We start from the raw sequence: 13,208 nt of genomic DNA, 5'->3' as shown, positions 1-13,208 counted from the left end.
CTAGTTGGCAACAGTGAATAGACAGCCAAATTAATCTTTTAGGAACTGCTCTTACATGATCCTCACTATACACTTGGCCCCAGTTTATGTTTGACATTTTGACGGGATGGGACACGAGAAAATATTATCAGCGACGGTCGACCAACGGGCCACGTTGGACGGTAGTCCCCGTAGCCGGCCCGTCCAGTTGTTGCATAAATGGCTTCAAAGTACATAAAACAGCGGCGTGACTTGTACGCCGCGTCTGTGGCTAAGTGCTAGCGCGCTGTTCTTCCAACCAGGGAGACCGGATTCGATCCCCGACAAGATCGTTATAGACTTTGTGGTGGACAAAACAGAAGTTGCAGAGGTTTCTTTTTTTTCGGTGTACTCCAATTTCCCTCTATCATTCGAGTAACACTCTCCACTTCCCAGTCATTTTATATTCTACCATCTACTATAGTACAAATAGGCTAAGGTAAATTCTTAGGGGTAGTTCGGATTTTCATGGAAATAGCTCTGTATCTTTAAATAAACTATGAAGGACATACCTGGTTAATTTACTATTTTCCCAATCTCATCCCATATGATTTTTCTCCATATTGCATTGCTATAATTCTAATTTCATAAATTATAAAGCTCTTCATACTGTTAGACTTAATAAAATATTCTTCGCGTCATCCATTTCATTATACTTTCAATATTACCGCCGATTGGAGGCCATACAATCGATATAATTATTTGCCATGACATTCTTTATTTCTATCTTGGACCGTACGAAAATCGGTTTGAATTCTATGGCAAGAATTCTTGACGGAATCCGGTCATGCGGACAGAGACGATACGGCGAAGTGGGCGATGCTCCATTTAAAACAATGCAAATAAAAATCCGAACGCGCCGTACGGATCCATTCCGGTAAGTGGGCGCCACCTTTAAGCTGCGTCGACACGATCCCGCTCATACGAGCACACTCCTATTTTAGAAGTGGTTAACACGTATCGCAGATCGGATCGTTTTAAAAATGGTCGGAACTGTCGCAGACACGTTGATGAAGGAACTAGAAATACATCAAATTTACCGGCAGAGAAAACAGAAGAAATAAGTCCCACAAATGATTCTAACGAGCAACAAATTGGATGCATCTGCGTACTATTTTAAAACATTAAGGCTGAAACGAAGATTCCCTAATCATTCTATTATTAAAAATTAATGCGCCTTTATTTGGAAATAACACGTGACAATATATTCAAAGAGGGCTGTACAAATTTTTATCTTGCATAGAATGAAATGACACACGAAACGTTATGCTCAGTATATCCCTAAAAATTGTAGTTTAAGAGAAATTCATGGTTACGTAATTATATACGTAAAGATTAATTTTTGGTCCTACAGAATGTATCTGTTATACTACCAATGATTATTAGAGGAGAAAGGGAAAAACACTAAAGGAGAAGGATTCGATCCGGTGCTGTGGATTGGACTTCGGCGTAGCTCAATGATCAGAGCACTTAGTACGTAGAACCAAGGACCTGGGTTCGATTCCCGACGCCGGAGCGAATTTTTCTCCTCTAATAATCTTACGTAATTACGTCTCCAATCAAAGATTTATTATGATTCAAGTTTTAAGACTTAATGATATCTACATGAATTAGTAAAATTATCCCAAACCTAGCCGCTATGGAAATAGAGAAAAGAAATGAAATTACTTTATTTTTATTGGAATCTCTACTTTTAGCCACGTAATTGACTGCACAGCTTACACGTGTTGTAGAAGTTTAATTAAATTTACATTATTGAAGTGTTCTTATTCCATCTACTCACTTGGATATAGTGTTATAAACGTAAGGAAAGAGTAATTTTGTATTGTATATGTGAACAGTAAAACAGATCTAAAAAAAAGTACTTAATAGTAACTTATTAAATTTATACTGGAGTTGAGCTTAACCTATACAGTAGAACCTCTATTATCCGTGGCAATGAAGGTGATGGACTGAACGGTTAATCGAAAAAATCGGATAATCCGTACTATGAAAGATTTTGTAATTTCCTCCATTGGTCTTGTATTTAACTTAGAAGTTCACTAATTTAAATCTGGTTATAAACGACGGGTTTTTAAAGGACAAGGAAGCCCTTTGTAATGACTGTCTCAGGAAAGATAGGAATAAAAGAGGTCTCATGTTGTAGATTTACATACTTTTTTACTCTTTATCCTTGTTTTTTTTATTAAATCGCGCAGTTGTAACTCCAATCTCGTATTCTGATGCGAGATGAGCCACAATTTTTCTTTCTCGAACCATTCAATTATCTCCATTTTTTTTTCGATACTTAGCACAACACATTTTCTGTTAACACCTGTGGAAGACATTTTATATACAAGTTATATTATATAACGGCAATTCGAACAGTAAACAATGCTGTGTAACGATAAAGGCTTGTAATAAAACACTATAGCAAAAACATAATATGTAGTCTAGTATATACAGTCACGAAGCTTGAGTTGTGAGGGTACTATGAACAATAGACTGTGTCGGTACTTTTTCGTATTGTCTGTAATGTAGCGATAGTAGCGATCCTAGTGGTTAGCAACTATCTATGGATGCATATTCCCTACGTATTGAGCTTCGTGTCTATATATATACTAGACTGTCCTACTAATATGATATACAAAACAGTAGTTTATATAAATTATTTATTTCTGAAGAAAAAAAAAGCGCGAGATATAGACAGTCGATAATCCGCCAATCGGTTAATAGGGTGACGGATAATCGGGGTTCTACTGTAATTTCTTTCGCGGGGTTTACGTTTTGGTGTAGAGCCCGAGCATTCTTGTTTTTGTATTCATACAGTCTTAAGTCCTATATCACTTTTTTCTGTTTCGTACAGCTCGACTAACTGTACCGTTTCACGCCCTGTCCATTTTCTTGAACGTGATCTTTTAACGCTCCGCTATCCGCCGCCATTTTTAATTCATACTCGTAAAAGTTGAGCACTGTTCTAGTCGACTCGTGTCGCATGTCGGCGTCCGAGTGCACTCGTATTATACCGTCCGAGTAAACTCGGTTCGATTGTACTCGGCTTTAAAGGGGCTTGGGTCAAGCCCGCTGGTCGGACTCGGTTTGAAATTCACTTACGCTTCTGTGGTTGGGGTCAGGCTTGGGCCTTAAAGAAACGCAATTTTTTCCGCGAATTGTATACTGATTAAATAATATTACGAATATTTTAATGCGTGCACAATTAAATGTCTACCTGACAACCTTCCAGAACAACAGAATATTAGTATCGCTGCTGTTTAGTTCAACTTCTATCTTATTTCGTAACGGCATTTGCCTCGTCTCTACTCTGTCATGGACACAGAGCATTGATTATTTGTTTTACCTGGGAGACTGGGAGATTACTCTTTCTCATGCTTCTACTGGAGTCAGATCTCTCGCAGCTGTTCCTGACCCCTGTGGCCTCTGCTTTATCTGCTAGTGTTCGGATTTTGGGTCGGGCTCGGGTGATAATTATAAGCTAATCACGGGTTTCGAGTCTGGCTCAGATCGGACTGGGCCGGGTCTAAGAATTCCGGTCCGTGCAGACCTTTACCGCACACACCACGCTCTAACATAAATGAGTCTTTGATTGTTTATTTAACGATGCTGTATCAATTCTGAGACCATTTAACACAGTGATACTGATTACGCGGCGCGTCTCAAAGACATTTATTGCAGCTCCTGAACTAATACTACTCTTTTTTTAGAAATACTTTTTTATTTTCAAAATGAAGAAAACTGGTTACGCTGCGGTTTTCAACGTCATGAATTTGTTTTCTTAATAATGTAGTGCCATTTATCTATGTGCTTATTATGTTCTTTGGGTAATTGAAGACAGATTGGAACGTCGTGACACAAATAAGGCATCACTCGAGGCAACTAAGACAGGGGATAATGGAGTACGGAGGCCAGTTCCTTTCCTCCTCCAATGCATACATACATTGCTGACACGTTACACTAATCAGATTTCAAATGTATATGGACAGTTCTTCTTCCTCTGACACATATCGTCAAGTGAGATGTACTGTCTGATAATAGATGTACAATGAGCGACATAATAGTTGAGCGACTCGAGTTTTTCTAACTCAAAGAATGCCACATTGCGTATGTTCCGAGTCGAAAGTTTTCGGTCATATTTTGACGAGATATTCGCTTCGCTTTTCTGCTTAAATATTACATGCCTATACTAAGAAGGAATTAAGACTATGGGCCATTCCATTATCACTGGTGAGACATTTGCATTGCATTTTTTCTGCTCATATGACATATTTAATTAAATAAGAATAAAAATGAGAAACTACTATATCATATGCTCTCTTAGCATTAATATCATCCATAGTTTGTGAATTTTAAAGAAATCTTTCCCTCAGTTTTAATATTATTCAATTTTGAAATCTTGTCACGGGTGAGACAAAAATGGACATCAAGTTTTATTTATGAAGTTTTACTGAAGTTCTGTGAAGTGCTTGGTAAAAGAATTCAAAACACTTTTAGACTGATACAAAAGGAGTTGTACTTCATCATGATCTGCATAAAATAAGAAGAATTTCATTTACACGCATAATATAAATTATTAATTGTTGTCACGGGTGGGACAGTCAAATATCACAGGTGGGACATGGTGTGAATTATTCATTTTATCTTCTCTCATATATTTGCAGAGATTCACTGAAATCATAGAACATTCAATTTCTCACACATATATTTTCACTACTGGTTGGGGAAGGGCACACAATTTGTTCAAATCTATATATGACACATCACATTTATCAGTCCTGAAAACTTTGCTTGATTCACCAGCAGTACGCATGCATATTACTTTCACATCACCATCTTCACCTACACTACTTAGACATCCTGCTTACTTATGCTTTGATATAATGTTTTTCTAGTGTCACTAATAAATTCCACTAATACAAATGACCCCGGAGTTAATTTCATGAGTTGCTGATGCTGTTGTTCCTGTACTATATATTCTTCCAGGTTTCTGCAATCGTCATTATCACATTTACTGTCTATCAGAGTCAGGATAGGGCTTATATAACTTGTATTTCACTATATTTGTATAGTTTTGGCCGATGAATTGTATATGCCTTAAATTGAATAGTAATCTATATAGCTCTACTGATAAATTGTTTGTGTTTCTAATTTGAAGTAGTTTACATGATATGTATTATCAATTTCTGTATATCACAACTGGTTGAATTGTTTATGCCTTAAATTTAATTAACTTGTTTTATATTATACATATAGCTCAACTGATGAATGATCGTTTGCGTTTGTAAATTTACTAATCCGATTGGCTATGTATTGTATACTTTTAGTAGAGCCATCGATGTAGCTCAGTCGGCAGACTCGCTGGGCTGCTGATCCGGAGCTGCGTTCGGGCTTGGGTTGGATCCCCCTTTGGTCTTTGGTTTCTTCCGAGGTTTTCCCCAGCCGTGGGACTGAAGCCGGATGGTCTATGGCGAGTCTATGGCGAGTCCTTGGCATCAACCCCTTTGATTTGATTACCTGGTTGGGTTTTTCCGAGGTTTCCCCCACCAAAAGGCAAATGCCGGGTAATATTTTGGCGAATCCTTGGACCTCATCTCATCTCACTACATCTCGCCAAAATGTAAAAAAAAAAAAGTAAAATATTGCACAAAATTGTAAAAATTATAGAAAATTACTAAATTGTAAAACTATAAAAATTTGTAAAAATTGTAATTGTAATATTGTAAAATGTTGACTTGTTCCACATCTTAAAGCTTCATTGCTCATGTAAGATCTATGGAATAAAATAAATGAATGAATGAATAGATATGTGAAACCAATAATTAAACTGCGAGAATCATAGCCCTTGAAATAATGCTTTGACTGCAGTCTGGTCAGTTACGCACCGTTCATTTTCTAAATCACAGCAAATGATCTCTAAAAGTTCTATACTACTAGAAGCAAAGTGAGAGACTTTCATGTTGATGACTACAAAGACGCTAAAATTTGTGTGAAACTTACACAATGTATGGCATTTCACTCTAAGGGTATACTTTGGTTGAAATTCATAATATTTCGATAAAGTTATTTTGGTTGATGAGTGTTCTGAATTCAACACATTGTATGATTCTTTGACAGTAACAATCATGTCACGATTTTGTAGTAAATTATCCTCTTGCCTGTTTTAAAATGTTCACAGACATCTTTGATATCTTTGATACTAGAAGCTTGCTGATTGATATGATCTTGAACATAAAACTCCTGAACTTTAGTAACTAAACCTTCATATTATAATGAACTAATATACTTTCTTGGCCCTCTCTTTTGACAGTATTAGGTATACATTCCAAGTTTCTTTAAAAAAGCAAATTTTTTTCCTCAGAATGTGAGAAAGAACTTTATTAACTATACTTTTCAAGTGACTGAGTAATCCTATTTGGTCCTAATTTGGAACAACGGACTTGTTTTTGTTTGTTTTCAATATCATCCTTCATCTTTTGCTGGTATTTTCTTTTCTGTTCTTTTATTTCTATTTCTTTTAATGCACTTCTCAACTCTCTTACCTTTCTTCTCATTTTCTTCCTGCCGTATTTTATCCGTCTCTCTTTCCCTTTGTTTATGAGTTCCATACTCCCTTTTATATTCTTTGAGCAAGTTCTGCACGCTGTCAGCTGATGCCACTTCACCCATGTGTGGAAAGAGACAATTCCATAAAATCTGTCACTAGTAGAACACATAATAATTACGATAAATCCCGAAAATCTCTTTGTGTACCAATCTGTAACGCTGGATTCACAATGTTAATGAGGACAAGTTTACTTATACATAACTTCAACTTTCACTTCCAGCTTTGTTTTTTCTAGAAACAAATCTTTTAAGTTATTTTATCACAGGCGGGACAATGAAACAAGCCTATATTATGCACTAATTTTAGGAAATATGCCTACCTTTCAGAAGAAAATATTATTGCAGCTGCAACAGTGGACTATCTTCTTTCATACAGCACAATAAAATATCAAACAAATGGAATTGAGAGCTTTATACATTAATACTAATAGTACAAAATCCAGTTCATGTCCGCAAATTTCCACTACTCTCTTTAAATCGTAATTTCTTCATAAATGGTGAATTGGTATCCACAATTCTTTTTTCACAGGTAACTTCAGTGTTTTCTCTTGCATAATCTTCAAAATTCGATGTAATATAAGATGTTTGAAAAATTTCGGGTCAGGTTCACTTTGCCATGGAATTGGATCCCATAACCTCTTATGTACCGCGGTACAGATCTCGAAATATTTTCGTCCGCTCAACAATTATGTCCCTCACTGCACGTATCAGCCAGAACTTCATTCAGAAGTAGCTCACTATGTCTTGAAATAATGGGTTATAAATGTTTTTATCTTAATAGGCATTACAATAGCGTGCATTCAAATTCTGATAACTGAAATTGTTCAAAATGTCCGTAATATCTGAACAGAAAGCAATGTATTCTACTGTACATAAAAATGAACTCGCAATAAAAGCTTCGTATCACGTACCACAGAAATTATGCCATTTACAGATGCGACGATAGTTAAAGTGTGCCTTCTAGCTTAATGAGAAACTTATTTTCTAAATTTTCAAATTCAAAACGAGTACAGATGAAATAAAACAACAAATCAATCTGCTCGTATTGGTAGATTTGCAGGAGAGTAGCAGAGGCCGCCTTTGAACTTCAAAATACCAGTAATATGTGTTAGTTTTATAACTTTATATTGAAATAATAATAATCATCATCTTCACTCCATGGTTCAGACATCATTGTCTGTTCACAGTAATCCTTCCATCCTCTGCTTGGTCTGCCTATATCTCTTTTACCCAAAGGTCTGTAAAAGTAAAGTAATAATAATAGTAATAATATACAAAACAATTTAGTAATTACAAATCCGCGCATTTTGTTAAGTTTCAATACTGTGAAATGCATTGCGGCCCTCGGCAAGTTACTATTTCTCACTTTTGGCTCTCTAATTTCTAGTGAGTACCGGTACCACTGATCTAACATAAGTGCAATTGACTGTGGAGTGCGATTAGAATTATATAGGGTCTGTATAAGAAGTGAAAGTTCACAGTTCCCACCAAGTTCAAAATAATACAGTATGTTAGATCATCACACCTTCAAACCAATTTTTGAGTACGATTTGAGCATCTGCATGGTATTCACTGTGGTGATTTGTTTTGCACTGCATCATAGATGGAGACATGTATAACATTCTGGAGCTACGTATTAGCTCCATCTTTAGGAAAGGCAAGCAAAGGGGAACCGATGTTGAATCTGTTACAAAGAATTTCCTCTTTCCCCAGTACTGTGCCGGAAAAAGTATTCAATGCACTTTTTAAGTTGTTTAATAATTTAATAATAATAATTTATTTATTTAATCAGGGAGAACTAAGGCAAGTAGGTCTTCTCAACTGTCCGAAGACAGGTATGAACCTCACAAGTGATACAAAGAAGGCACTAATTATGAGGCAACTAGACCAGGAGATAATGGGGTAAGGTGGCCAGTTTCTTTCTCCCTCCATTGCATAGGGGAAAAGGAGACACATTTGAACAATTTTTCTATTTACATTTTTCATTCACATCTATTGTCATTTTTTAACTTTAAATCGCACAATTATAACACATTGCTTAATAAACACCTCAGAATTTTATATTTACGGAAATTACATACATCTGAAACGTAAATTAAGTCAAGACTAATTCTTGTAACATGCTCAAAACTGCCCCATGTATGAGGTACCTTTGAACAGGTGGAGCACTTTTGAACAATGTCCAAATCATCTGTTAAAGAACTAATTAACGCTCAAAAATATCATGTAAAGAGCAATAATATGATTACATTACTTTTTCTTTAAAACTACTCAAGTCCACATCAAAGTGCTCCATTGTCATAGTGCGAGCACTTCCTCCTGAATTCTCTAGTTGTGTGAATTTCATGACAATATCACTTGTCTCTGTCTTACTGCAGCCTTCAGTTTTAGAATATGTAAAGTTCCGCGTTTGTAGAAACCTCTACATAAGCCTGACATTGGTCATATACCTCTTCCACTTGTCCAACATAGAAAACTCTAGTTTTCTTTATTGCATATTACGTCAGCAAAACATTTCCTCGACGTCATTTCTTTCTACGGCTACTATATCTTGTAGAATTCCACATAAATCTGACATTGTATACGTAGCTCTTGACAGACTGGTGTTCCCAGGTTTTCTCATTCTCAGTTGTCATGTAGCTTCATGAAGCCCTTACCAGCAATTCTGTTATTATCCCATGGTTCGGTATACTTGCAAGCTAAATGACGAGCATAATTATATTCCACATGTATTTGGCGAGATGAGGCCGAGGATTCGCCATAGATTACCTGACATTCGTCTTACGGTTTGGGTAACCCTCGGAAAAAAACCCAACAAGATAATCAGCTCAAGCAAGGATCGAACCCGCGCCAGAACGTGTGAGACACGTCATACTTTGAAGCTTCGTCCTGAGTAACTGCATTGAATAATTCATACTTGTTCTTTTCTTTATGTATGACCGAACAATTTTATGTCCTAAAAACAAATATAATATATTCAATAAATTCGTTATATTAAATTTTTAAAACGTTTCTCACATTACTGTTAAATTAAGTTGTAAAGCAGTTTTCCCTCCAGGAACTGTTCAAATGTGCCCCACATGACCCTATCAATTATGATCATTCATTAAGAGGAGGAAGAAGAAAATACAAGAGATCTACAATAATTTTCGAAAAGTGAATTCATTAGGATCTAATATTACATAATGAAACTCACCTCTGAAACATTCATGTTGTCAGAATATCCTTACGAAGTTAGAAAAAAAAAACTTTCTAAGCACTTCAACACTAGTTCATCCACTGAGTTCACACCAATAAATTAAATGGAAGGAAAATGGCAGCCAGTACATTAAAAAGGGCTGCCTTATGCTGTCAGTAGCGGCAACTTAATGAAAATTATGTGAGGTGAGGAATTCAATCTGTCCTAATGTGCCCCCTTTTCCCCTACATCGCCGATTAGCTACATATTACACTAGTCAGATTTCAGATGTATACTTTTGAGTGGCGCTATATAACAAAGTACGGTTCCCGCCACGGCTTTAGACATTTCAAAATCAACCCATAATCGTACTACTCTATTATCAGTATCTTCGTGTCCACGGCGTAGGCGGTAGTTACTGAATGCGTGTGTACACCATTCGCTTACTGGGCTATTGGAAAATTGGAAGATTGCCGTAATTTTTATGATTATTTTCGCATCGGCATTTGGTATTAAAGTAATGACGCTATACATGTATTATCATTGCAAGGGCAAAGTCAAAGTTGCCTTCACTTCCTTCTACGCTCTTGTCTCTCGTTTTTACTTGAGGAATCATGTAAGTCCATAACTTTTTTTTTATTTTATTGGGTTATTTTACGACGCTGTATCAACATCTAGGTTATTTAGCGTCTGAATGAAATGAAGGTGATAATGTCCGTGAAATGAGTCCGGGGTCCAGCACCGAAAGTTACCCAGCATTTGCTCCTATTGGGTTGAGAGAAAACCCCGGAAAAAACCTCAACCAGGTAACTTGCCCCGACCGGGATTCGAACCCGGGCCACCTGGTTTCGCGGCCAGACGCGCTGACCGTTACTCCACAGGTGTGGACGTAAGTAAGTTCATAACAAATGTGTAATTAAATAAGATATAACTTACAGACCTACTTGGTATGAAACATGCACGTGGCTAATGGACAGATATATATTTCTTAGTGTTCGAATTTTTATTCAAATATCCAAGAAAGGAAACAGCACGATAGCGACTTAGGAGTATGTATTTTAAGTAGGGTATACATTTCAAAGCGGTATTCTCTTTACGGAATTCGTACTAATCATTTCACGTGATCGAACAAAATATATTTTTAGGTTAGGTCTCGTGAATAGTAAACTGTTTAGTCAAAGCAATGAATTTCATGTTGTCAGACAAAATACATTTTAATGTTAGATCATATTAATCTACTAATTACCAACATAATGTGCGAGAGGTCCAGGTGAAAAATATACTCTATCACAAATTATTGAACCATTTAGAAATTACCTCCCAACATAAAGATGAGCTGTGGTAAATAATTAAATAAGCAAGACATTGTTATTCTTAATGCTATAACAATAATAATAATAATAATATTAATAATATTAATAATAATAAATATTATTATTAATTCAGTACATAGCATTGTGACTTTATCTTCTTTGGTGATAACTGATATTAATTGGCAACACTGAAGAGACGGCCAAATTAGCCTTTTAGTAACTACTCTTACGTGATCCTCACTATACACTGCTCTGTCCACACCTGTGGAGTAACGGATAGCGCGTCTGGCCGCGAAACCAGGTGGCCCGAGTTCAATTCCCGGTCGGGGCAAGTTACCTGGTTGAGGTTTTTTCCGGGGTTTTCCCTCAACCCAATATGAGCAAATGTTGGGTAACTTTCGGTGCTGGACCCCGGACTCATTTCACCGGCATTATCACCTTCATCTCATTCAGACGCTAGATAACCTAAGATGTTGATAAAGCGTCGTAAAATAACCTACTTAAATAAAAATAAATACACTGTTCTTTTTAAATTGACTGGGCATATTGGGAATTAAATCAATGACTTTCCAAAAACATGCTATGAAATGTTTCATATGCAACAATTTCGAAATGGAAGCTAAAATGAGCAAAATTATGTGGAACTCTTTTGTTTTATATATCTCAAAGAATAACCTCTTGAAAATAATGGCATTACTTACGGCTCACCCTGTATATTTAAATCATAATATAATCAAAGACGAAAAATTACTTTGAAAGTGACAATGTCAATTTTATTTTAACCTCTGCTAATAGCTTCGATAGGGATTTACTTATCGAATGATTCTGTTTGCACCTCGTTGTATAATGGCTGAGGTAATAATTAAGGGCCGTATTCATAGACATTTTTAGCGCGGGCTTCCGGTGGATGATCAGCGTTTTTCGTATTCATAAACCAGTGTTAGCGATAGGATATGATTTGCATTCTGTATTAGTAACCAGTGGATAGCCGGGGCTAGCTCAGTACGCTCGTAGCGCGTGCTGCGAAATGTTTATGAATAGCACCCTTAGAGATTATTTCCTGTGCCTTCTCGATGTTCAAACCTCATGAGGATTACAAATAATATCGAGTTACATTTTGAATTTCGTTCATAAAATTATGAAAATTATCTAAAAATTTCCGTAACTGTGTTTACGTAACGTTTCATACATATTTTATTTTAATTTACTTTATTTGATATTCCACCCAAATGGGTGGAGGACCTGACGCTGCAAGGCACAAGGGATAGATGATGATGATGATGATGATGATGATGAAGAAGAAGAAGAAGAAGAAGAAGAAGAAGAAGAAGAAGATATTTCACTCTTAACGTTCATGTATAATGTTAACGTCAGGCAATATTTCTAGTATTGTGAAAAATACAAAATTGATCACGAGTTTCATTTAAATAAAAATAAATTTAAGCTAGACCGTGAATTATTATTGTTTATGACGATTTTATTGTCCACACCTGTGGAGTAACGGTTAGCGCGTCTGGCCGCGAAACCAGGTGGCCCGGGTTCGATTCCTGGTCGGGGCAAGTTAGCTGGTTGAGGTTTTTTCCGGGGGTTTCCCCTCAACCCAATATGAGCAAATGCTGGGTAACTTTCGCTGTTGGACCCCGGACTCATTTCACCGGCATTATCACCTTCATCTCATTCAGACGCTAAATAACCTAAGATGTTGATAAAGCGTCGTAAAATAACCTACGAAAAAAAAAAACGATTTTATTTAACAAGAACATTTTAAATATTTTGTCCGTATTCTCGTCCATTCATTATAGAGTAGAATACATAGCGGCAGCGCTAGTCATACATTATAGATGGCAATTATAAATTAATGTAATTGTTCCAATCTTTTATTAGACCTATGCTTCAGCGAATATTAAAGATTATTTCATCCCTTCCCAATAGTCTACAAGAAGTCGCCGACAACAGGTCATTGGTGTCCGTCTGTATTGAATGGACACCCAAAAACAACCCTTTTCAGGGCTACAAAATTTTCTCAAGATGAATTCAAGAAACACAATTCTGAGTTGCTTGGCATATATTAATATTATCTCTAATATATATTTTTCAATCGG

At 36.3% G+C, this 13,208-nt stretch overlaps 1 protein-coding gene across 5 annotated transcripts in view; it reads right to left on the bottom strand.

Annotated features, from left to right (window-relative positions):
* The window catches only part of Art4 (arginine methyltransferase 4), a 161,456-nt gene that overhangs the window by 127,050 nt on the left and 21,198 nt on the right, over window positions 1-13,208 (bottom strand). Inside the window, exon 1 of one of the 5 annotated variants that reach the window (XM_069837209.1) lies at window positions 9,812-9,865. The exons of the other annotated variants lie outside the window; for them this stretch is intronic. The gene's annotated coding sequence lies outside the window, so the exon portion shown is untranslated. Of the gene's footprint in view, window positions 1-9,811; window positions 9,866-13,208 lie in introns of those variants that run through there. 5 annotated transcript variants of the gene reach the window in all.

This window comes from Periplaneta americana, chromosome 10, assembly GCF_040183065.1.
Source record: "Periplaneta americana isolate PAMFEO1 chromosome 10, P.americana_PAMFEO1_priV1, whole genome shotgun sequence".
Taxonomy (NCBI): Eukaryota; Metazoa; Arthropoda; class Insecta; order Blattodea; family Blattidae; genus Periplaneta; species Periplaneta americana.
This window is presented reverse-complemented; position numbering and strand designations above follow the sequence as displayed.